The 27,867-nt window shown below is 38.3% G+C and overlaps 1 protein-coding gene across 1 annotated transcript in view; it reads right to left on the bottom strand.

The window, feature by feature from the left end:
- Positions 1-27,501, bottom strand: part of Cpq (carboxypeptidase Q) — a 566,898-nt gene extending 539,397 nt beyond the window's left edge. Inside the window, exon 1 of the mRNA XM_052161283.1 lies at positions 27,328-27,501. The gene's annotated coding sequence lies outside the window, so the exon portion shown is untranslated. The remainder of the gene's footprint in view (positions 1-27,327) is intronic.
- Positions 27,502-27,867: the final 366 nt, after the last annotated feature.

Raw genomic sequence — 27,867 nt, 5'->3', positions numbered from 1 at the left:
GCAGAGTGGTTGGACCAGCTTGCTATGCCACCAGCAATGGAGGAGTGTTCCTCTTTCTCCATATTCTTGTCACCTGAGATTTTGATCTTAGTCATTCTGACTGGTGTGAGGTGAAATCTCAGCATTGTTTTGATTTGCATTTCCCTGATAACTAAAGATGTTGAACATTTCTTTAGGTGCTTCTCAGCCATTCGAGTTTCCTCAGTTGACAACTCTTTGTTTAGCTCTGTAACCCATTTTTAATAGGGTTATTTGATTCTTCTTGAGTTCATTGTATATATTGGATATTAGCCCTCTATCAAATATAGGATTGCTAAAGATCTTTTCCCAATCTGTTGGTTGCTATTTTGTCTTATTTTGTCCTTTGCCTTACAGAAGCTTTTCAATTTTATGAGGTCCCATTTGTCAATTCATGTTCTTAGAGCATAAGCTATTGGTGTTCTCTTCAGGAAAATTTCCCCTGTGCAGATGTGCTAGAGGATCTTCCCCACTTTCTTTTCTATGAGTTTCAGTGGCTCTGGTTTTACCTAGAGATCCTTGATCCACTTGACTTCAGGAAATAATAATGTATCAATTTGCATCCTTCTACATGCTGACCCCCAGTTGAACCAGCATCATTTGTTGAAAAAGCTGGCTTTTTTCCATTGGATGGTTTTAGCTCCTTTGTCAAAGATCAAGTGACTATAAGTCATTTCTGGGTCTTCAATTCTATTCCATTGATCTATCTGCCTGTCACTATGTTAATACTATACAGTTTTTATCATAATTGCTTTTTACTATAGCCTGAGGTCAGGGATGGTGATACCCCCAGAAGTTCTTTTATTGTTGAAAATAGTTTTCACAATCCTAGGTTTTTTGTATTACAGATGAATTTGGAAATTGCTCTTTCTAATTCTATGAAGAATTGGAATTTTGATGGGAATTGCATTTAATCTGTATATTGCTTTAGGCAAGATGGACATTTTTATTATATTAATCCTACCAATCCTTGAGCATGGGAGATCTTTCCATCTTCTGAAATCTTCTTTTTGACCATCTTTTCGTCTCTAATTGCTTTGGCTAGAACTTCGAGTACTATATTAAATAAGTAGGGAGAGAGTAGACACCATTGTCTTTTCCCTGATTTTAGTAGGATTTCTTCAAGTTTATCTATATTTTGTTTAATGTTGGATACTGGTTTGCTGCATATTGCTTTTATTAGTTTAGATATGTGCTCCACTATGTTCATAGCAGACTTCTTTATAATAGCCAGAAGCTGGAAAGAACCCAGATGTCCCTCAATGGAGGAATGGATACAGAGAATGTGGTATATTTACACAGTGGATTACTATTCAACTATTTTTTCCTTTTCTAAAAATTAGATATATTCTTTATTACATTTCAAATGATTTCCCCTTTCCTGGTTTCCACACCCCCTAAAGTCCCATAAGCCATCTCCACTCCCCCATTCTACAACAAATCCCCTCCCACTTCCCTGTCCTGGTATTTCCCTACACTGCTGCATCAGGCCTTTCCAGAACCAGGGTCCTCTCCTCCCTTTGATTGTCCAACAAGGCCATCTTCTTCTGCCTATGTTTCTGGAGCCATGGGTAACTTCATGTGTACTCTCTAGTTGATGGTTTTGTCCCTGGGAACTCTGGGAGTACTGGGTGGCTCATATTGTTATTTCTCCTCTGGCACTGCAAACCCCTTCAGCTCCTTGGGTCCTTTCTCTAGCTCCCCAATGGGGGACCCATTGCTTAGCTCAAAGGCTGGCTGAGAGTATCCCCTGCTGTATTTGCCATGCACAAGCAGAGCCTCCCATCTGACAGCTATATCCAGCTCCAATCAGCAAGTACCTGTGGGCATTAATAACAGTGTCTGGGATTTGTAACTGTATATGGGATAGATCCCTAGGTGGGGTAGTCTCTGGATGGTCTTTCCCTCAGTCTCTGCTGCACACTTTGTCTCTGTATCTCCTCCTATGGGTATTTTGTTCCACCTTCTAAGAAGGAACAAAGTATCCATACTTTGTTCTTCCTTCTTCTTGGGCATCATCCCATATGTGAATTATGTCTTGGGTATTCCAAGCTTCTGGGCTAATAATCTCTTATCAGTGAGTGCATACCATGAGTGTTCTTTTATGATTGGGTTACCTCACTTAGGATAATATTTTCCAGGTCCTCCCATCTGCCTAAGAATTTTATGAATTCGTTGTTTTTAATAGCTTAGTAGTATTCCATTGTGTAAATATACCATATTTTCTGTATCTATTCCTCCACTGAGGGACACCTGGGTTCGACTATTATATTATAGGGCTGCCTTGAACATAGTGGGGCATGTGTCCTTATTACATCCTGGGGAATCCTCTGAGTATATGCACGAAAGTGGTATAACAGGGTCCTCTGCTAGTATCATGCCCAGTATTTTGAGGAACCACCAGACTGATTTTCAAAGTGTTTGTGCTAGCTTGCAATCCCAACAGCAGTGGAGGAGTGTTCCTCTTTCTCCTCATCCTTGCCAGAATCTGTTGTCACCTAAGTTTTTGATCTCAGTCATTCTGACTGGTGTGAGGTGACATCTCAGGGCTGTTTTGACTTGCATTTCCCTGATTACTAATAATGTGGAACATTTCTTTTGGTGCTTCACAGCGATTCAATATTCCTCAGGTAAAAATCTTTGTGTAAATCTGTACCCCATTTTTAATAGGGTTATTTGGTTCTCTGGGGTCTAATTCTTGTGTTCTTTGTTTACATTGGTTATTATCCCTCTATTAGATGTAGGGTTGGTAAAGATCTTTTCCTGATTTGCTGGTTGCCATTTTGTCCTATTGACAGTGCCCTTTGCCTTACAGAAACTTTGTAATTTTATGAGGTCCAATTTGCCAATTCTTAATCTTAGAGCATAAGCTACTGGTGTTCTGTTCTGGAAATGTTCCCCTGTGCCCATGTGCTCAAGATTCTTCCCCAGTTTCTTTTGTACTAGTTTCAACGTATCTGGTTTTATGTGGAGGTCCTTGAACCACTTGGACTCGAGCTTAGTACAAGGAGATAAGAATGGATTGATTTTCATTCTTCTGCATACCAGCCACCAGTCGAACAAGCATCATTTGTCGAAAAGGTATATTTTTTCTACTGAATGGTTTTAGCTCCTTTGTCAAACATCAAGTGACCTTAGGTGTATGGGTTCATTTCTGGCTCTTCAATTCTATTCCAGTGATCTACCTGTCCGTCACTGTACTAATACCATGCAGTTTTAACCACTATTGCTCTGTTGGACCTCATCTGGAGGTCAGGGATACTGATTACCCCAGAAATTCCTTTACTGTTCAGAATAGTTCTAGCTATCCTGTGTTTTTTGTTATTCCAGATGAATTTAAGAATTGTTCTTTCTAACTCTATGAAGAATTGAGTTGGTATTTTGATGGGGATTACATTGAATCTGTATATTGCTTTTGGCAAGATGGTCATTTTTATCATATTAAGGCTTTCAATCCAAGAGTACAGGAGATTTTTCCATCTTCAGAGGTCTCCTTCCATTTCTTTCTTCAAAGACTTGAAGCTCTTGTCATACATATCTTTCACTTGTTTGGTTAGAATCACACCAAGATATTTTATATTGTTTGTGGCTGTTGTGAAGAGTGTCATTTCCCTAATTTCTTTTCAGCTTGTTTATCCTTTGAGTATAGGAAGGCTACTGATTTGTTTGAGTTAATTTTATATCCAGCCACATTGCTGAAGTTGTTTATCAGCTGTAAGAGTACTCTGATGGAGTTTTTGGGTCGCTTAAGTATGCTATCATATCATCTGCAAATAGTGCTAACTTGAAGTCTTCCTTTCCAATTTGTATCACTTTGAACTCCTCTTGTTGTCTATTGTTCTAGCTAGAACTTCAAGTACTATATTGAATAAATATGGAGAGAGGGGGCAGCCTTGTCTAGTCCCTGATTTTAGTGGGATTGCTTCAAGTTTCTCTCCATTTGGTTTGATGTTGGCTACGGTTTTGCTGTATATTGCTTTTATTATGTTTAGGTATGGGCCTTGAATTCCTGTTCTTTCCAAGACTTTTAACATGAAAGGATGCTGAATTTTGTCAAGTGCTTTTTCAGCATCTAAACAAATGACCATTTGGTTTTTTTTACTTTGAGTTTGTTTATGTAGTGGATTACATTGATAGATTCCCATATATTGAACCATCCCTGCAACCCTTGGATGAAGCTAACTGGATTGTGGTGAAAGATGGTTTTGATGTGTTCTTGGATTCATTTGGCAAGAATTTTATTAAGTATTTTTGTATCAATATTCATAAGGGAAACTGGTGTGAAGTTCTATTTCTCTGTTGAATCTTTGTGTGATTTTGGTATCAGCATAATTGTGGCTTCATAGAACAAGTTAGGTAGTTTCTGTTTCTATTTTATGGAATAGTTTGAAGAGTATTGGTGTTAGGTCTTCTTTGAAAGTCTGATATAATTCTGCACTGAAACCATCTGTTCCTGTGCTCTTTTTTGCTTGGGAGACTTTCAATGTCCGCTTCTATTTCTTTAGAGGTTATGGGATCATTTAAATTGTCTGTCTGATCCTGATTTAACTTTGGTATTTGGTATCTGTCTAGGATACTGTCCATTTCATCCAGATTGTCCAGATGTGTTGAGTATAGGCTTTTGTAGTGGGATCTAATGATTTTTTGAATTTCCTTAGTTTGTTGGTAGATGTCCCATTTTTTATTTCTGATATTGTTAATTTGCATACTGTCTCTGTGCCCTCTGGTTAATCTGGATAAGATTTTTTTAAATTTATTGATATATTTATTTACATTTCAAATGATTTCCCCTTTTCTGGACCCCTACTCCCCGGAAGTCCCATCAGTCCCCTTCCCTCCCCCTGTTTTCCCACCCAACCCTTCCCACTTCCCTGTTCTGATTTTGCTCTATACTGCTTCACTGAGTCTTTTCAGAACAAGGGGCCACTCCTCCATTCTTCTTGTATCTCATTTGATGTGTGGATTATGTAAGTGAGGTAACCCAGACTCAAAAGGTGAATCATGGTATGCACTCACTAATAAGTGGATATTAACCTAGAAATCTGGATAAGATTTTATCTATATTGTTGAATTTCTCAAAGAACCAGCTCCTGGATTTGTTGATTCTTTGTATAGTTCTCTCTGTTTCAACTTGGTTGATTTCAGTCCTGAGTTTAATGATTTCTTGCCTTCTACTCCTTTTTTGTGTATTAGCTTCTTTCTGTTCTACAGCTTTCAGGTGTGCTGTTAAGCTGTTAGTGTATGCTCTCTCTAGCTCCATTTTGAAGGAACTCAGAGCCATAAGTTTTCCTCTTAGCACTGCTTTCATTGTATCCCATAAATTTGGGTAAGTAGTGCCTTCATTTTCATTAAATTCTAAAAAGTATTTGATGTCTTTCCTTATTTCTTCCTTGACCAAGTTATCATTGAGTAGAGAATTATTCAGCTTCCATGTGTATGTGGGATTTCTATTGTTTTTGTTGCTATTGAAGACTACCCTTACTCCATAGTGATCTGATAGGAGGCAAGGGATTAATTCAATCTTCTTATATCTGTTGAGGTCTGCTTTGTGACTAATTTTATGGTCAGTTTTGGAGAAGGTACCATGCTGAGAAAAAGGTATATTCTTTTGCTTTAGGATGAAATGTTCTACAGATATCTATTAAATCTATTTGGTCCAAAACTTCTGTTAGTTTCACTATGTCTCTGTTTAGTTTGTGTTTCCCTGATCTGTCTATTGAGGAGAGTGGTGTGTTGAAGTCACCCACAATTATTGTGTGAGGTGCAATGTATGCTTTAAGCTTTAGTAAAGTTTCTTTTCTGAATGAGGAACATAGATGTATTTGGAGCACTGATGTTCAGAATTTAGAGTTCTTCTTGGTAGATTTTTCCTTTGATGACTATAAAGTGCCCTTCAGTGTCTTTCTTCATGACTTTTGGTTGAAAGTCTATTTTACTGGATATTAGAATTGCTACTCCAGCTTATCTCCTGGAACCATTTGCTTGGAAAATTGTTTTCCAGCCTTTTACTCTGACTTAGGCTTTATCTTTGACACTGAGATGTGTTTCCTACATGCAGCAAAATATTGGGTCCTGTTTACATATCCAGTCTGTTAGTCTATGTCTTTTTATTGGGGAATTGAGTCAATTGATGTTAAGAGATATTAAGAAATAGTGATTGTTTCACCCTGTTATTTTTGTTGTAATTTTTATGTTTGTGTGGTTATCTTCTTTTGGGTTTGTTGAAAGAAGATTAATTCCTTCCTTTTCCTAGTGTGTAGTTTTCATCCTTTTGTTGGTGTTTTCTATTAATTATCCTTTGAAGGGCTCAATTTGTGGAAAGATATTGTGTAAATTTGTATTTGTCATAGAATACCTTGGATTTTCCAACTGTGGTAATTGAAAGATTTGTTGGGTATAGCAGCCTGGGTTGACATTTGTGTTCCCTTAGGGTCTGTATGACATCTGTCTAGGCACTTCTGGATTTCATAGTCTCTGGTGAAACGTCTGGTGTAATTCTGATAGGTCTACCTTTATATGTTACCTGAACTTTTTCCTCACTGCTTTTAATATTCTTTTTTGTTTAGTTCATTTGGCTTTTTAATTACTATGTGACAGGAGGAATTTCTTTTCTGGTCAAATCTATTTGGAGTTCTGTAGGCTTCTTGTATGTTCATGGACATCGCTTTCTTTAGGTTAGGGAAGTTTTCTTCTATAATTTTGTAAAAGACATTTACTGGCCCTTAAAGTTGGAAATCTTCCCTCTCTTCTATACCTATAATCCTTAGGTTTGGTCTTCTCATTGTTTCCTGGATTTCCTGAATGTTTTGGGTCACATTTTTGCATTTTGCATTTTCTTTGACTCTTATGTCAATGCTTTGTATGGTATCTTCTGCATCTGAGATTCTCTCTTCTATCTTTTGTATTCTGTTGTTGATGCTTGCATCCATGTCTCCTGACTTCTTTCCTAGGTTTTCTATGTCCAGAGTTGTTTCCTTTTTATTGAGCTTCCTGTGGTCTGTGATTTATATCTTGTGTATTCTGAGCTTTTAGGCTAATATATATTTATTAGTGAGTGCACCCCATGTATGTTCCCTTGTGATTGTGTTACCTTTTTCTTGTGTTTCAGCTATGTTGGAATAGTCAGGACCTGCTATGGTATGATAGCTGGACTCTAAAGGAAACTTATTTCCCTGACTATTATTGTGTTCTTATCTAGGCATCTGTGTTTGGAATGGTTATAGGTCTAGGTGCTATTTTATGGATTTGTCTTTGTTGGATGACTATTTTGTTCTCTGTCTTCTCTGTCCTCTCTGGATTTTTGATGAATGTGATTGCTATGTGTTGTCTGCTCAGCTAGTATTTTTACTCAGAATGCCTGCTGGTTTTGGAGACTCAGATACAGTGAGGAGTAGGGGGAAGGAGTTTAGGAAAGGATTGTCTGTGGGAACCACAGGAGATGTAGACAGGGAAGGGAAGCTGCAGCTTGGTTTCTACTGCAGTACTAAGGATAAATCTGAGGGGTTAGATCCGGAGGAACAGAGAAACAGGAGAAAGTCTGTAAACACCCTACCTGGTCCTCTTTAAATCTTTTGCCATTTATGGGTGGTGCACTATTGGGTATGGGTGGGGGCTACTGTCATAGTTGTAGTAGTTATAGTAGTAAGGACAACTTGACAAACTTTTACTGACTTATGTAGAAGTATCTGACTCCAATTACTTGTAGTTACATTCAAAATAGTTGCATTGATACATTCTTATCCTTATCTTGGCACAGTTACCAACTCTAAGCTAAATAAAAGTCATAGTTAATACATTGCAATACAAATTCTATCTAATTTCCTCATATTTACCTTGTGTTTCAACTTTTGTTTTAATTTAATGAGTCACAGACACGAAAACTCTGGTTAAAAATTAGTTCCAAAGATAATGAAAGATCTAAAATTCTAGTAAAAATATCAAGTCTATAAAGGCCCATACTTTTAAAATGTACTTCAGCCTCAATTAGGACAGTCCTATGAGTCACTTACAACCAAGGGCATAAACATTCCCTTGCATTGGATGCCTTTCAAGCCTCAGGACTGTCCTACGATCTGAGACACACTCCAACCTTTGCCAATATCATTCTTACAAATGAAGCCTTCTTTTTCTCAATCATATACCACCTACATTTTAATGCCTATATCCTCTAGTCAATTCTTACCACAGAGACCTTTATATTCTCCAAACCATGAGACTTAATTGTGTAATTGTTTTGCATGTTTTTAATTTTTCTGTCTCTTCCATAGCTTCCACGAGGATTCATTCAACCAATTTTTCATTCTATTTTCTACCATGTTTCTGATATTTCTGAGTAAAAGGAAAGGGTCACATTTCACAGAACATAGCTTTTCATATGTATAAGCCTCAATGGTTTTGCTTGCTATACGAGCATTATTGTATTTAAGGACCTTAGAGGATGACTTCTATTCAAGCAACGTAACATCCCAAGAATAATCCCAGCGAATACATTTTACAGCAGTGACCAAGATGTTTCCACTTACTTTTTGTTTTAACTTATAGTTTGACTAAATATAGATCATGAATTATAAATTAAAGTATAAATGCTTAAAGGAAAGGGTAGAACAGTTTGTACTCTGAAGCTCCTAGAACACTGATATACATGAGAAAATACTCTGTAAATATGTGCTAAGTGTCTGAGTGAGGTGACACCCTAAGTAGACAGACTTCTTCAGTGGATTACGGGTATGCAAAAATACAGTGTCCATATCAAAAGGCCTATCTGTATAATCTTATTTGAAAAGACCTTTGAAAAACAACTAGAGTACAAAGCTTAAGAATAGGACATCCTGGGTTACATGTTACTCTTTAAATTCAGTGACAAGAATGCTCACAAGAGATAGTGGTAGAGAAAATACAGAGGAGAGAGGGAAAATAGGCATTGACTTAGTTACTTTCCTATTGCCATGAGAAAATACCATGACTAAAGAACTTATTAAAGAAAGCATTTGATTAGGGAGTTGTTTACACCTTGGAGGGTGAGTCAATGCACATCAATGAACATCAGTCAGGAAGCATGGTAGCTGAAAACATATCTTGTCTGAAAAAGGCAGAGAAAAATAGACTGGGCCTGGCATGAACTTTTGAAATCTCAAACCCTTCTGCTAGTGACACACCTACTCTATACTTTCCAATCCTTTCTAAAAAACAGTTCCACCAATTCAGAACCAAGAATGAAATATTTGAGCCTATGAAGGCCATTCTTATCCAAACAACTCCAGCCATGAAAGACTAAGGTAGATATTGGGACTCATAGTAAAACCATAAATCAAGGAATGTCTGGAGCCACCAAAAGTTGAATGAGGCAAAGAAGTATTCTCCTCTAGAAAGTATTCTCCTCTTGCTGGCATCATGATTTAAGACTTCTGCTTTCTGTATTTGTAAAGGAATACATATTTGTTCTTTTAAGTTCAAGACAGACGGAGGAAACCAGTAGTAGAAGCTTCTGTAGATTTATTCTTCTGTTCAGAAAATATTCTCTGAGATGTCATTATAAAATATACACTGTGGTAGACATATCATACATATAACGATGTCTCCTTCATAGATATTGCCTTGAGAATCTTGTATTCGAGAAGCAATTGTGTTTGCCATCTGGATTTGGAATGTAAGTTATGGTAAGACATTTCATGCCATACTTCACAAAAGACTACAGATATGAGTCATATGCACATATCATAGAAACAGGAACTCATAAGATGGCTCCGGAGCCATAGGGAAAATAAGTCAAGAAAAGTCTTTTCTAATTCCCATAGCTTGGGGAGACTGAGTAAGAATTATGTCATTATTAGACCAGGCAGATATTATTTGACCTTGAACTGGGTATATAGTATACCTTGTCACAACTTAAGAGTTGAAAAGGGAGGTTGAAAGAGCACCTGCAGATCCAGAGAAGGGATGAGGTGAACAAACATCTTTCTTTAAAGTAAATGTTACACCCTGATAGGAAAGGCTAATAATTATTTGTTAGGACCAATGAGGAAAGGTGCATGAACTGGCAAAAAGAGACTCTCTGACTTTAACTTGGCACATAAGAAAGCAAGTAACAGAGGCTGAATAACAAGTCAGATATGCAAGGCATATTTTCAGTAGTTAAGATAATACAGTATAGATGAAAGTAAGTACTAAAGTTGTATACATATAAAAATCCACAAGGCAAATCTATGTTTTCTCCCTAGACTTTGTGTGTGTGTGTGTGTGTGTGTGTGTGTGTGTGTGTGTGTGTGTGTGTGGTTAGAATAGCCTATTACTCATAGGACTGTGATAAATAAGATAATATGATATTAATAAAACACAGAAATTATCATGATATCAATAAACAAGATAAGTGATGCTACCTTCATAATAGCATGATGACATACTATTTTACAACAAGCTTTCTTTAATAAGTGGAGGTATGCTATACTTTAATCATAAAATTATAGTGTAATGAATACATATAGAAGTAATATAACTACTACTGTATTATTCTTGCCAGGTATTATATGCTAATACATCATTACATATGGTATACTTTTATATGACTGGCAGTACAGTAAGCTTGTTCAGACCAGCATCTCACAGACATGTGATTAATACATTTCTCTACTTGATAATGATTGTGACAAGGTTAGTTGACAAAAGAATTTTCAGCTCCATTATAGTAATATGAGACCCCTGTCATATCTGTAGCAAATCATTTACCCAAACATTATTATTAAGTACATTACAGTAATTATACAGAATTAAAATAACTAATACCAAAACAAGTAATAATAATAGTAACAAAATGTAATAAATATGTTAGGAGGCTTAACATGCAGTTTTCTATAGACCAAAAAATGAGAGGCAGAGCTACTATTAATGCTGCTGTGAGAGGAAGAATCAATAGTAGGGACAGGCTTCTGGATAGGTTTTTCCATACCTAGTGGTCAGACCCGAAGACATGTTCATATGAGCAGCATTTAAATGAGACATACATAAAACATACATACATACATATATACATACATACAACCATATTTACATACATACATATATACATATGTAACTAATATAATTAAGAAAATATCATTAATTTGAGGGGTAGTTGAGGGAGAGAGAAGTTGGAGGAGGGAATATATGGGTATAAGTAATATAAATGTAGTACTCATGTATGAAATTCTTAAAAATTTATTTTAAAAAAGTTAGATCAAGAATATGGGCAAGAACTGGGGAAGAGCACTGAGCACATGGGCACTGGGAAAATTTTCCTGAACAGAACACTGACCAAAGGGCACAGAGAAAGTATCCAAATTAACAAAATTAGAAATGAAAAGGGGTATTTAACAACAGAAACTGAGGAAATTCAAAAAATCATCAGATCCTACTAAAAAAGCCTATACTCAACACAACTGGAGAATCTGGAGGAAATGGACAATTTCCTAGACAGATACCAAATACCAAAATTAAATCAGGACCAAAGAGATCATCTAAACAGTTCCATAACCCCTAAAGAAATAGAAGGGGTCATAGAAAGTCTTCCAACCAAAAAGAGCACAGGACCAGATGGTTTCAGTGCAGAATTCTATCAGACCTTCAAAGAAGACCTAACAGCAATACTCTTCAAATTATTCCACAAAATAGAAACAGAAGGAACACTACCCAATTCCTTCTATGAAGCCACAATTCTGCTGATACCAAAACCACACAAAGATCCAACAAAGAAAGGGAACTTCAGACCAATTTCCCTTATACACATTGATGCAAAAATACTCAATAAAATTCTTGCCAACCGAATCCAAGAACACATAAAAACCATCATCCACCATGATCAAGTAGGCTTTATCCCAAGGATGCAGGATTGGTTCGACATACGGAAATCCATCAATGCAATCCACTACATAAACAAACTCAAAGAAAAAAAAACACATGGTCATTTCATTGGATGCTGAAAAAGCATTTGACAAAATTCAGCATCCGTTCATGCTTAAAGTCTTGGAAAGAACAGGAATTCAAGGCCCATACCTAAACACAGTAAAAGCAATATACAGCAAACCGGTAGCCAGCATCAAACTAAATGGAGAGAAACTTGAAGCAATCCCACTAAAATCAGGGACTAGACAGGGCTGCCCCCTTTCTCCTTATCATTTCAATATTGTACTTGAGGTACTAGCTCGGGCAATTAGACAATATAAGGAGATCAAAGGGATACAAATTGGAAAGGAAGAAATCAAACTATCATTATTTGCAGATGATATGATAGTCTACCTAAGTGACTCAAAAAACTCCACTAGAGAACTCCTACAGCTGATAAACAACTTCAACAAAGTGGCAGGTTATAAAATCAACTCAAGCAAATCAGTAGCCTTCCTATATTCAAAGGATAAGCAGGCTGAGAAAGAAATTAGGGAAATGACCCCCTTCACAATAGCCACAAACAGTATAAAGTACCTTGGGGTCACTCTTACCAAACATGTGAAAGATCTGTATGACAAGAACTTCATGACTCTGAAGAAGGAAATAGAAGAAGACCTCAAAAAAATGGAAAAATCTCCCATGCTCATGGATCGGCAGGATCAATATAGTTAAAATGGCCATTTTGTCAAAAGCAATATACAGATTCAATGCAATAACCATCAAAATCCCAACTCAATTCTTCATAGAGTTGGAAAGAGCAATTCTCAAATTCATCTGGAATAACAAACAACCCAGAAGAGCAAAAACTATTCTCAACAACAAAAGAAATTCTGAGGGAATCAGTATCCCTGACCTCAAGCAGTACTACAGAGCAATTGTGTTAAAAACTGCATGGCATTGGTACAGTGACAGGCAGGCAGATCAATGGAACAGGATTGAAGATCCAGAAATGAACCCACACGCCTATGGCCACTTGATCCTCAACAAAGGGGCTGAAAACATCCAATGGAAAAAATATAGGCTTTTCAACAAATGGTGCTGGTTCAACTGGAGGTCAGCATGCAGAAGAATGCGAATTGATCCATCCTTGTCTCCTTGTACTAAGCTCAACTCCAAATGGATCAAGGACCTCCACATAAAGCCAGACACTCTGAAGCTAACAGAAAAGGAACTGGGGTGTCCCTTGAGGGGACATGGGGGGAGGGGAGTTTCTGAACAGATCACCAATAGAGTATGTTCTAAGATCAAGAATTGACAAATGGGACCTCATAAAATTACAAAGGTTCTGTAAGGCAAAGAACACCATCAAAAGGACAAATCAACAACCAACAAATTGGGAAAAGATCTTCACTAACCCTACATCAAATAGAGGACTAATATCCAATATATACAAAGAATGCAAGAAGTTAGACCCCAGAAAACCAAATAAACCCTATTAAAAATGGGGTACAGAGTTCAACAAAGAATTTTCACCTGAAGAACTTCGGATGGCGGAGAAGCATCTTAAAAAATGCTCAACTTCATTAGTCATTAGGGAAATGCAAATCAAAACAGCCCTGAGATTTCACATTACACCAGTCAGAATGGCTAAGATCAAAAATTCAGGAGACAGCAGGTGTTGGTGAGAATGTGGAGATAGAGGAACACTCCTCAACTGCTGGTGGGGTTGCAAATTGGTACAACCACTCTGTAAATCAGTCTGGCAGTTCCTCAGAAAAGTGGGCACGTCACTTCCTAAAGATCCTGCTATACCACTCCTGGGCATATACCCAGAGGATTCCCCACCATGTAATAAGGATACATGCTCCACTATGTTCATAGCAGCCCTATTTATAGTAGCCAGAAGTTGGAAAGAACCCAGGTATCCCTCAACAGAAGAATGGATGCAAAAAAATGTGGTATATATACACAATGGAGTACTATTCAGCCATTAGAAACAATGAATTCATTAAATTCTTAGGCAAATGGATGGAGCTGGAGAACATCATACTAAGTGAGGCAACCCAGCCTCAAAAGATCAATCATGGTATGCACTCACTAATAAGTGGATATTAACCTAGAAAGCTGGAATACCCAAAACATAATCCACACATCAAATGAGGTACAAGAAGAACGGAGGAGTGGTCCCTTGTTCTGGAAAGACTCAGTGAAGCAGTATAGGGCAAAACCACAACAGGGAATTGGGAAGGGGTGGGTGGGAGAACAGGGGGAGAGAAGGGGGCTTATGGGATTTTCGGGGAGTGGGGGTCCAGAAAAGGGGAAATCATTTGAAATGTAAATAAAAATATATTGAATAAAATAATTTTTTAAAAAAAGAAGTTAAAAAAAAGAACACCAATAGCTTATGCTCTAAGATCAAGAATTGACAAATGGGACATAAAATTACAGTGTCTATAAGGCAAAGGACACTGTCAATCAGACAAAAGGGCAACCAACAAATTGGGAAAAGATTTTCACCAAGCCTACATCCAACAAAGGGCTAATATCCAATATATATGCAAAGAACTCAAGAAGTTAGACTCCAGAAAGCCAAATAGCCCTATTAAAAATGGGGTACAGAGCTAAAAAAGAATTTTTGCTCTGAAGAATTTCACACCTGAAGAATTCCGAATGGTTGAGAAGCACCTTAAGAAATTTTCAACATCATTAGTCATTAGAGAAATGCAAATCAAATCAACCCTGAGATTTCACCTCACACCAGTCAGAATGGCTAAGATTAAAAACTCAAGAGACAGCAGGTGCTGGAGAGGATGTGGAGAAAGAGGAACCCTCCTCCACTGCTGATGGGATTGTAAGCTGGTACAACCACTCTGGAAATCAGTCTGGCGGTTCCTCAGAAAACTGGGCATGACACTTCCGGAAGACCCTATTGTACCTCTCCTGGGCATATACCCAGAGGATTCCCTGGCATGCAATAAGGAAACATGCTCCACTATTTCATAGCAGCCTTATTTATAACAGCCAGAAGCTGAAAAGAACCCAGATGCCCCTCAATGGAGGAATGAATACAGAAAATGTGGCATATTTACACAATGGAGTACTACTCAGCAATTAAAAACAATAAATTCATTAAATTCTTAGGCAAATGGTTGGAACTGGAAAATATCATCCTAAATGAGGTAACCCAATCACAGAAGAACACACAAGGAATGCAGTCACTGGTAAGTGGATATTAATTAGCCCAGAAGCTCTGAATACCCAAGGCACAACCCACATATCAAATCATTCCCAAGAAGAAGGAAGGAGAGGACCTGGGTCCTGGAAAGATTTGATGCAGCAATGTAGGGGATTACCACAATAGAGAAGTGGGAGGGGCTGATTGGGCAATGGGCGGAGGGAAGAGGGCTTATGGGACTTATGGGGAAAGGGGGAACTGGGAAAGGGGAAATCATTTGGAATGTAAACAAAGAATACAGAAAAAACAAAACAAAACAAAACAACAGGGGCAAAAACCTCATGGTGGTATGTTCTTACCAGTTCCCTAACCTTACATACACAGAACTCCAACCTTCCAGCTTCTTTATTGACAGAGCTATGAGATACTATTTAGCGGCATTATGGGATTTCAAAATAGAGATTAGTCACTTATTAGTCTCTACAAGTTTTGGTGAATCTATGTCATTGATTCTAGTTTTCGTGATTCAATTCTGGCCAATGAGCCACAAGGGATGTATTTGTTTCTCTGTTCTTAGGAAGAAACCAAAAAAGAAAAGGGGGAAGTGAGGACAGCATTTTCCCTGTCTCTTGATATAGCTACAAGTAAGTTTTCCCTGTATGTGCAACCAGAAAGAAATAACCATGAAGAAAAGACCATGTGCTTAGGATGGCAAAACAGGAAAATAAAAATGTAAAAGCCTTTATACCATTATTTTATCTTCTTAATTTCTCCAACAAATGTATACTTCATGACTATTCTTAAGATATTCCCTTCATGGGACAGGCAGATAAAACTTGGCACTTAAGAATATACACTTTTCAATTTGCAGTGTGATTATGATCTATAAAATAGTCCAAAACAAACAACAATGAAGATCTACTGGTTCTTCTATAAAGACCTTTAGATTATTTTTGTTCTTAAGCAAATCAATTCCCAAACATCAAAAGGATTTTGTCTTCCTTTACATCCAAGAATAAACTGTTTTTCAAAGTCACTTAATATTTTACCCAAACAAAAATAAAGTTTTGTTTTATCTTACAAAACAAAAATAAAATTCTCAAAGTTTTATGAGAGAATAGGAAGGGAACACCTCCTCCCTCTTCCAAGCATAATAAAGGAAAATTTTGTTTTTATGTTTTGTGTGAATCTCTTTCCTCTTTAGAACAACTACCTTAAGTTGTAACCTAAATGTTTGCAGTTAGACAGTGTGCATGGTAAAAACAAATCTTCCTAGCCTACTTGAGTTATATAGTGTCAAGAGACAGACCTGAACAAGAGTTGGTCAACCTAACCAACATGGCTCTAGACACCCTGTTAGTAGTAGATTTATAGGTGTGGCCTCTGGCTACCCACCATGTTTCCTCACTTCCAGGTTTGTTTTTCTTTTATTTTGCTTTGCTTTTTATCTTTACTGTATTCCTCCCCTTACTTCTCCTGCTCTGATCTAGAATTTTTACCATTTGACCCATTGTGGAGCTATAAGAAACCATCTTTTCTATGGTAGTGTCTTCTCTTCTGTTGGCTTTTGCCACACCTAAGTAAAAGTTAAACATAATTAAAAGGATATGGATGTTACAGAATGAAGCTGTTTGCATTAGCATGAGTAGGATGTAAATTTTATCCACGAGATACTGGAAGTTTATATTCAGAGTATAGAGAAGAAAGACTGTCTCAGGCATGGCATGGCATGGTATATAGTAATAGAGAGAGATCAGTCCATATCAGACTATTTGGACTCTGAACCCAGAATCACACTCAGCTCATATCAGTGCCCACCTCCCAGGAAATCCTTTGTCTTTCTTGAGTAAGCCCCCCCCCCCACCCTCTTGCTTTCTCCTCTCCCTTCCCACCACTCTTCATGCCACACACTTAATTGTAACTTTGCTTGGGTAACACCATTTCCAGGATGCTTTTCTTGACCTTTGCCCTCTCTTTTCACAGGTCATGAACCTCTTTTTCTGTGGTGTCATTGAGCTCTCTCCTTTCCTCCATCAAAGTATCTCACAACCACAAGTTAAATTACCTGGGTTAAGTCACTGAGCTAAAGGGAAAGATGGTTATCATATGGAGAACCTGACAGTCTGTTAACTCTTCAAGTGAACCATCTCCATCATCTTTATAATCCATCCATTTGTCAGCACATGTGTGACCCAGAGCTACCAGATGGACCTTCACTGAGGGAAGAGCATTAACCTTCAGTCTATCCACAATCCATCTATCTACACCACCACTTCAGAGTATGAATAATCCACAACTGCATTTGATTGCTAATTACTCCAACAAGGTTTACATGAGCATCTTAGAATTATTTCTGGCTTAACTCCTTATCCCCTTCACTTTTCTCAGAAAAAAATTAAATTTTCTTTGTTCATAACACCAACAGTCATATCACCATGTCAAATTCTGCTTTAAACTAAGTGTTTGACCCAAGTTGTAACCTCTGTTTTGCTGGACAACCCTTATATTTACCTTCAGTTGATACCTATCAGATTCTCCTACAGCAGCTGTTGCAAAATTCTCCCACTCTCCTTAAGCTCTGAATCCTACCCCTTCTATCCCTCGGGCTTAGAAAAAGCTCCTCTCTTCATAACTGAGGTTTGTATCTCTTTATTTTCAAAGCAATTCTAGCCCCACCCCCATCTACACACTGTTTCTCAGCTCTCATCCAAGGAAGGAAATGCCAATCAGCCATCCCCAGGACAAAATTTTGGACCCACATTGTACCAAATATCTGGAATTTTCCCTATCATTTGCTCCTTTCCTTTATCACAATGGAATGTGTAAACCTTGTCAGTCCAAAGAGTCTTTTGTGACTTACTAGTATGAATTGAACATTTATAGGATTCTACCAAGAACTAACTTCTATTTAAAGCAGTTTATAAATACTATTTTATTTAATACTGATGACAATCATTGATACTTTGATGTGATATTATCTATTTCATTGATTAGGAAACTTGTGCTAGGGAAATCAGAAAGTTTACACAAAGATACAGAACTTGGTTAGTCTTTTCCCCCCATTAATATAGTACAACTTTTCCAAAGATAAACAAGAGGTTTCTTGATTCTTGTCCTTATGTTCTTCTGCTATCTTTGTGTTCATTGCTGTTCTCATTACAGACAATTATTTAGCATTTCTGTCAGCAAAGATAGGGATCCACAAATACCACACATAACTTCCACTGATATTTCTGGAAATGTTTGTTAAAGCATTGAAAAAACAAATTTTGCTTTTATAATATTTAAAATATGTCAGTACTGCTATTCTCTCATTTTTTTTCAGAAGCAATGATTTTCTTAAGCACTCCAAGCATAAGCAATTTTAAAAATCCAAAGAAATTAAAACTCTAGTATGCTCTTTGGTTTGAAAGTGCTTGTCACCTGAGTATTTTTCTTTAGCTACCTCACCCAGCTCTATGACCAATAGTTTGACACAGTTTTTACAGTTTTCAAGAGGATCTTTGTCAGAACAACAACAAGATCAAGTTCATAGAGGAAGAGCTTACAAGAGTTTCAGCTGCAAGTAACAGAGGCCACTGAGGGAGCCAAACCTGAGGAAGCAAACATTTCTTCCATTGACAAGGGTTTAATTGGACATTTTGAGAAGCCAGTGTCATGTATGCTTATGTGAATGCTTTAAAAGTTGTTCACAGTGTAGTTTTGTGCCAGACAGGCTCCAATGCCAAGCCAGCAAACAGCCTCCCATTTATTCTGTTGGCCCCAACTTTTAAAGATCCAACTTTTAAAGGCTCCCTGAGCCTTGTAAATTTCCACATCTAAAGGGCCATCTGTGCATTCAAGGCAGCATTCTTCTTCCCACATGGGCACACATCAGTCCTTCCCTTGTCAATCTTGCTACTGCATTCAGAAAAAGAATTAGAAAAATAACTTGAAAGGTGTTCTCTCCATCTCTAAAAGCATAGAGTGGAATGTTCAGTAGTTTTTAGAAACAGACTCCAGGTTCTTTCTCTGAATTAAAATCTTGACTGTTTTGAAATGTCCTTCTGTTATTCCCATTGCCAGGGAAAGATTTCTCAGCTAAGAGATAAGCCCACTGTTACAGATGATCTATAAAGAAGCAGTGCTTTATTGAAAGAATAAAAAGAGGATATTAACAAGTGAATCTGTAAGCATTAGGTCATTAATATCTGCCTAAAAATGCAATGGAGAAAATATGAAGAATATTACCAATTGTTATGTTGATTTTACTTTGTCTCCCTGTTATCAAAAATCTTTCTCAAGTGAAACTGTTAAACTTTTGAGATATTTTCCACAGTGGTTGCACCATCTTACAGCCCCACCAGCAGTGGAGGAGTGTTCCTCTTTCTCCACATCCTTGCCAACACCTGCTGTCTCCTGAGTTTATGACCTTAGCCATTCTGACTGGTGTAAGGTGAAATCTCAGGGTTGTTTTGATCTGCATTTCCCTAATGACTAATGATGTTGAGCACTTCTTAAGGTGCCTCTCGGCCATCCGAATTTCTTCAGGTGAAAATTCTTTGTTAAGATCTGTACCCCATTTTTAATAGGGTTATTTGGTTCCCTGGGGCCTAACTTCTTGAGTTCTTTTTATATATTGGATATTAGCCCTCTATCAGATGTGGGGTTGGTGAATATCCTTTCCCAATTTGATGGTTGCCGTTTTGTCCTTTTAACAGTGTCCTTTGCCTTACAGAAACTTTGTAATTTTATGAGGTCCCATTTGTCAATTCTTGATCTTAAAGCATAAGCTATTGGTGATCTGTTCAGGAACTTTTCCCCTGTGCCCATGTCCTCAAGGGTCTCCCCCAGTTTCTTTTCTATTAGTTTCAGTGTGTCTGGTTTTACATGGAGGTCCTTGATCCACTTGGAGTGAAGTTTAGTACATGGAGATAAGAATGGATCAGTTCGCATTCTCATGCATGCTGACCTCCAATTGATCCAGCACCATTTGTTGAAAAGGCTATCTTTTTTCCACTGGATGTTTTTGGCTCCTTTGTCAAAGATCAAGTGACCATAGGTGTGTGGATTCATTTCTGGATCTTCAATTCTATTCCATTGGTCCACTTGTCTGTCACTGTGCCAATACCATGCAGTTTTTAACACTATTGCTCTGTAGTATTGCTTGAAGTCAGGGATACTGATTCCCCTCAGAAAACTGGACATGAGACTTCCAGAGGACCCTGCTATACCTCTCCTGGGCATATACCCAAAGTATTCCCGGGCATGCAATAAAGACACATGCTCCATTATGTTCATAGCAGCCTTATTTATAATAGCCAGAAGCTGGAAAGAACCCAGATGTCCCTCAAAGGAGGAATGGATACAGAAAATGTGGTATACTTACACAATGGAATACTACTCAGCAATTAGAAACAATGAATTCACAAAATTTTTAGGCAAATGGTTTGACCTGGAAAATATCATCCTAAGTGAGGTAACCCAATCACAAAAGAATACGCATAGAATGCAATCTCTGATAAGTGGATATTCATTAGCCCAGAAGCCCTGAATACCCAAGGCACAAATTGCATAACAAATGACTCCCATGAAAAAGTATGGAGAGGGTCCTGATCCTGGAAAGGATTGATCTAGCATGGGAAGGGAATATAAGGACAGAGAAAAAGGAGGGAGGTGATTGGAGAATGGATGGAGAGAAGAAGGTTTATGGGACATATGGGGAGGGGGGATCCGGGAAAGGGGAATCATTTGGAATGTAAACAAAGAATATAGAAAATAAAAATATTAAAATGTAAAAAAAAACTTTTGAGATATTTTTATGTGTGTGCATATACACACACATGCATGTATACATGTATGTAGGTACCTTTAGAAAGCAGAAGGCATCAGATCCTCTAGAGTTACTTACGGCTATGATTTACTCAATGTTTGTGCTGGAAATCAAAACTTAATCCTCTGTAAGAACAACAAGTACTCTTAACTACTGAGAAAAATTTAAATGTTTAAAGCCTCAAACTGGGTATATACATTATGAGCCTCTATCATTTATTAAGAGTAGTTAAGTGTATACAACAAGAGAGTCTTAGGGATAAAGATGTTCTGCGTTCTTCCATAATGCTAACATCAAATCAGAGAAATCAGAAGTCACATGTAAAGATACCATCTTATAAAGACAAACAAAAGACTTAAACTCATTGTTACCATACCTCCACCATCAGTTCCAACATAAAAAGCTTGCTAGTCACTGCTGCTGTCCTTACTACAGCAAACTGAACTAAGCAAGCTGAACACCAATACTTTCCTTAGCTCATAAGAGGACTGAAGGGTGAATACACATTCTAAGATTGAAGAGATGGACAAATCCAGAGTTATAGTCAATATTTACTCATTTGGACAATAGCCACCAGAGCCCTTTGCAGGCAGGAACATGGAAATGACAATTTTGAAAATGTGCTGGGAACTGAATCCAACATATAGTAGAGTGGAAGTGTAAAGACCCTGGAGCCCTGGTCTTTCTGTTGGAGGCAGCCACCAATTTGGGCAATCACAAGGCAACTACAGTAAAACGTACCTATGATCAAATTCCCAACACCAAAGGAAAATTCCACAAATGATATCACATGTTATAATCCCATTGCGGTTAAGCAGAGACTGGGGGTTCATGGTTGATTGCTGGCCAGTCTAGCCAAGTCAGTGAGCTCTAGGCTCAACTAGAAACCCTGTCTCATGAGCAGATAGTCACTGATGAAAGAACTCAACGTCTACATATGACATCTACATTCACCTTCCCACTCTCAAGAATACCCCCAACACCACAAACACTACTTTACACACTACAAATAAATAACTGTACATATCTGCCAACAATGTATGTATTTTTTAGTTTTCTGTGAGAGTTTCAAATAAAGGAAGGGTTTATTTTGACTTACAATTCAAGCATGAAGTCCATCATGAAATAGAAAGTCATAAAACAGCAGAGCTTAAGACAAATGGTCACTTCAGCCCATGCAATGGTGTTGCCCACAGCTAATGTGTGTATTCTATCTCAGTTAAACTAATCTACATAATTCCTCACAGGAGTGTCTGGAGGCCTGTCTCCTAGATGATTATTAAAGGATCACAAATACCCCTTTCTTATACAAAAGTATTTATATCTATGTCAGCAGTATGAAATGACTCTGGGTCTATATTTGTTTTGGGTTTTTTTGTTTTGTTTTGTTGGTTTTTTTTGTTTTATTTTTGTTTGTTTGTTTTTTAGCAAAAATCCTTGCTGCACACAGGAGGACTAGAGTTTAGATGTCCAGAACCCTCTTATTTCCCAGGCAGTGGGAAAGTGTACCAGAGAGTGGTAGGTAAAAACTAAAAGCTTATTTTGAACACAGGGGAGAAACTAGCTTTCTGTTCCAGGTAACTATTCTTCTAACAGCAACAGAATTACAAACTATTCTCATCTTCTTCAGTTTGTTAACAAGGGATAAGAGATTACTGATGTATAAGTGCTAACAGAGAGGTTAATTTTATTTTATAAAAAAAAGGCATTGGAAGGTTCTGCATTGAGTGAGGAATTGGAGGGGGAATAAGATAAAAAGAAAGGGGTTATTATTAGGACAAAACCTTCAGAACACTTGGTAAATTTTATGATAAACTGTTAGTGAGAGAAAAAACAAATCCAGTGTGATTCTTGGAGCAGTATCCGGCTCTTTATAGAAATGACTACATCAGTATAGTATCTTACAAAGAATCCCTTTGCACTTGACTGTTGCAGGAAAGATCAGTAGCAGATGCAGATAGATACTTTTATCCTTCTTTTATAAATGAAAACTTTAAAACTCAGGTGCCTCTTTTTTTCTTCTCTCATGGCTGACAGTAACTCACAACCTTCTGACTTTTTTTTTATTCGATATATTTTTTATTTACATTTCCAATGTTTTCCCCTTTTCTAGCCCCCAACTCCCCAAAAGTCCCATAAGCCCCCTACTCTCCCCCTGTCCTCCCACCCACCCCTTCACACTTCCCAGTTCTCAACCTTCTGACTTTTAGTCCATGACAAAATCTATTATCTCAGAGCTTTGCTTTGCCTTAGAACTTTTTGTAGTATGTTTTTTTTGTTGTGTTTGTTTGTTTGCCTGCTTGCTTGTTTTTCTGTATGTTCTAACTGCCAACCACATAAAGTGGAGAACTAAAGCAAATGATATTTGGGGGCCAACAGAGTCAAGAGCTCTGGGGAGAAGGCTAGGGGCTGGAGGATTCCTAGTGCCAGCACTCTGTGAGGAATAAGGAAGCTCATGAAGGATGGTGAATTAAAGACTGTGAATGCCAAATTATGCTTTCAACAGAATGGAGAATATCCAGTATAAAACACTCTTATGACTTGATCTTCAGCAAGGAAGATGACTTTTTTTTACGACACTGATAACCTTTTTATATAAAAGTGATCATTCATTGGTAGATAGAGTAAAAAGATGTCAGACTTCTCAGTACAGAATTTGCTTAAGGTAAGATACACCTGTGATAATTGTGCATCATATGTGTAATATGTGAAGATTTGAGTATCAAGAATTAAGGAGATAATCTGGGACTGAATCCTGGAATCATCAAATACCTCTTAAAGTATATGGAACATGATTTTCATGTTCAATAAATACACTTACCTTTACTCATTGAACAATATAAAACTTAGTTTGGAAATGGAAAATAAGTCTAGACCTGGCACTGCCCTCAGTCTAATTGTAAGGACCCATAGGAGAATTTACATGTAAATTCATCCATACAGTGGGCAGAAACAGGGAAACTAGAAATTCATTATTCTTGAATCCATATCAGTACTAAAATAAAATAAAATAATTTATTGCATTGTATGTGTGGTAGGTGTTTTGTTTGCATGTGTATGTGTGGTAGATGTTTTGTTTGCATGTGTATATATGCAGGTGTTCATGCCTATAGAAGCCCAAAGTTAACATCCAGAATCTTCCTCCATCTCTCTAACTTATTCATTGTGTAGGTTAAAAAATCTGAACCCAAAACTTTCCAGCAAAGTGAGATTTGGAAAACAAAGAAGCTATGTAGTGTGCTGCAGAGATCCTCTATCTGTACCTTCCGAATCCTGGAATTACAGGCATGGCAATGCACCCACCCTGCATTACACTTGAGTATAATTAAGGATGTGGTAGTTCACTCTCTTCTCAAACTCAGTATTCCATTCCTTATCTGGTACATAGCACATACTCAGTAGACTGTTGAGATATTAATGTTTGCTGAATAAAATAATAACTAGGGTTATACTTTGCTACATCACAGAAAGGAGCCCAGAGTTAAATGTGGTGACTGATACCTATAATCCTAGCACTTTGGAGACTCGGGAACCTGGGCTGGTTGCAGCAAGTGTGAAGGCAGCCTTGGCTACATAGTGAGCTCCAAAGCAACTGAACTACAGAGTAAAAAATTGTGATAAAACAGAAAGGTTGAAAAGAGATAAAAGGATAAAGGAAAGAAGTAGCAAAAAAGGGAAGGGAAAAATGATGAAATGAAGGAAGAAAGAACATGCCCAGAAATAAAGAGAAAGGAATAATAATCCAAAATGGAAAGCCCATGAATGGACTGCTTGCTTTTAAAAGCTAAGTGGTTTAGGGAAGTACGAGTCGGGGCCGAGAAAGCACATTTTAAAGCTCCAGCTCCAGGGCAAGTAATAAAAGTTTCTGCTTTAACTTTTTTTCATAATACTGTGAGCAATAGGAACGTCTACTCCATCACACCGGCCTCAGGGCAGAAAGCTCCCTCCTCCTGAGCTAAATCAAACTGTCAAGGGCTTTCAGATTTCCAGGCACAGACCATTGGTCTCTGCCTTCCATGAGGCTAAACCTGGCAGACAATAGGAAACAAAATAATTTCCACTTACTTTATAGGCTACTCTCTCTCTCTCTCTCTCTCTCTCTCTCTCTCTCTCTCTCATCAATTAATTATAAGGGTGCTGCAAGGCCATTTTACATTCCCAGTGTTCACTATTAGAAGGATGGCAACTAGCCTCTTACCAAAGATATAAAGTCAGAATGCACACACACACACACACACACACACACACACACACACACCACCACCACCACCACCACCAACAACAACAACAACAACAAACAATGCTTAGATCTCATGGTGCAGCGCCCTTGAATGCTAGTCACTAAGCCATCAATGTCACCTACTTTAAATTCCCTGAATAAGTAAAAGTATTAGGATGCATGAGCATTAAGGTTGAAAATGTCAAATCATGGTGGAACTAACACATTCTTATTTAGTTTTTGTTTTGTTTGTTTTGAGACTATCTCATTTGGTTGCTCACACTGTCCTTGAACTCATAACAATTCTTATCACAATTACAACTGTGAGTCACCATACCTGTCTGACAAGTGTGTGTGTGTGTGTGTGTGTGTGTGTGTGTGTGTGTGTGTGTCAGGTTGGCAGCATGTGCCTATACCAACTAGCCATCTTGATGGCCCTGACTGAAAATGTTTAAAATAATAAAATAGCAAAATCCACCTTAGTAATCCTACACCTCAGCTCCCATTTTCAGTTCACTGGATATGGAAACAATTTCAAATTTTGAACATATTCCAAGACACATGAAAACCAGTCTTCCACACCACACCACACAGGCTTTCACAGCAGACATTGATCCTATCTGCTTATGTTCTGAGTCTTGGCTCCCTATTTTTCAAGTACTATTTCTGCTAGTTAGGTCAAAAGGAGTTTCAAGTGTACCTTGCTCTTAGGTTTATGGTGAGGATTAATAGAATAATATAAGTAAGAAGTTTAAATGAACAATAAGTATGTGGTCAGAGTACCATAAATATTAACTTATACATTTCATAGCTGAATGACACATGAACCCACAACTGGCTATTTGGGAAAAGTACCTGAGAAAGTATATCTTTTTCACTAAACAAAACATTTACTCTACCAGATAGACTTGAAATAAGTGGGTAACAATACCCACTGGCACATGTCTGTGATTCCAGCACTAGTAGGGTAGAGACAAGTGGATTCCTGGAGGTCACTGGACAACAGATCTAGCTGAATCTCCAACCCTCCTCCCCCCAACTGTCCAGGACCACTGAGATGTGCTGTCTCCAAAATTTAAAGAATAAAACCTTTGAGGAAGAGACATCTGTTAACCACAGGTCCATGCACTCACATGTACACACACAAACACACACACACACACACACACACACACACACAGAGAAGTTAAAATCTAAAGAGAATAAGTGACAATTCAAAGTCACTATTTTTGGGTTTTTTTTGGGGGGGGGTGGAACTTGGGGTTTAGGAAGCAGAACTACATCGGTGGCCAACAGTATTAAAGCACTCTATGTATCATGCACACAAATAAATTACTTTCCTCACTGTGACATATTTAGTTTTCTTCATTCATCTTCAACTCAGCCAGCTTTTGTCTAAGGAAAATAGACATTGTTCATCGTCTTAGATTAAAGAGAAATGTCTGGATTTACATACAAGTCAGCGACATCGTTCTTTGAGATGTACCTTTGTACTTTGCAAATCCATTAAATATTGTGGTGACAAAGATGACTCAAAATCAAAAGTGGGGGAGAATAAAACACAAGCAAGAAAGAGCTCAGGTATATTTTGTTTTAAGCAAAATATATCAAACACAGCCAGTGTGGATAATAAGGTGCAGGAGTCTAGTGACTAACAACTACATAGAGTCAAACTCCTCTCAATTAACCACAGAGATTGTGAAACACTTAACTCAGAAAACAGAGTCGAAAGCAGTGTGTCTGATGTCTCCATTTCATATTCTCTGAGCTAGTCACATATTTCCCTCGCCCTGCTCCGTTTCCTATGCATTTGTCCACTTAATTCATTCCGTTCTACTTCACAGTCAATTATTGGTTATTGAGTACCACTATGTATGACAAGTCAGGAAAATGGGGTCTTTTATATCAGAATTGAAAGTACAGAACAAGATAGAAAGTGAAAGAAACCCCCAAAGCTCTACGACCTGACCCTGGTAAACAAGCCTCTTGGAAATCAGTGAAGTGGAGAAAATTCCAGATGGGGGCTGGAACTCCTAGGCAGTTTAGGGGCGGGGTGGGGAACGTTGAGGAAGAGACAGGCACCTGCAGCTTTGGGCTCTGCCTCTGGGTTTCAGTGTGATCACAGGCAGCCTCAGCCTATGCCAGGGCCAGCCTGGTCAGGAAGCTCTCTGGAAATCAAGCCCGATTGCCTCAGCCCACCCTCCCGCCTCGGGGGATCCGCGGTCACCCACGCCCGGACGCACGCACCTAGTCACGAGGCTCTGCGGAGCAGCAGCTGCAATGCCGGCGGCTGAAGGCTGCAGTCTACTGGCACGTCCGGGGGCGGGACTGGAAGGTCACTGAGAGCCCTGGATCCAGAGGGCAGGCCTCAGGAACAGCCCCCCAGCGAGTCTGCAAGCCTGGCTTCCTCAAGTGGAGCCCTCCCTGCCCGGTGGGCGGTGACAGTGGTGCAACTGTCAGCCAGGCTCGAGGCCTGGGCTTTAACAGAGGCTGTGGCTGGCTGGACCCTACCCTACAAGGTGTCTGTCTCCCTGAGCCTGGCTTCTAGAGACCTTGTTCTTGGAACTGGCAAACTCCTTCAAGGGAAGCAACTCAACAGATATTTTGTACATGCTAGTAATCACCCAGCACTAGGGAGGATGGATACGCAGGAAGATAGTCCAAACTTTGAGGCTTAGCAAGGACTACAGAATAAATGACACCCTGTCTCAAAAACAAGGCAAGGCCCCTTCCTTAATGGTTGAGGGACTGTAAAGCAGGAGGTGATCATGAAGGCAGAGGGCATGA

Source organism: Apodemus sylvaticus, chromosome 17, assembly GCF_947179515.1.
Source record: "Apodemus sylvaticus chromosome 17, mApoSyl1.1, whole genome shotgun sequence".
Taxonomy (NCBI): domain Eukaryota; kingdom Metazoa; phylum Chordata; class Mammalia; order Rodentia; family Muridae; genus Apodemus; species Apodemus sylvaticus.
Note: the sequence above shows the minus strand (reverse complement) of the source record. Positions and strands in the feature narration are given on the sequence as shown.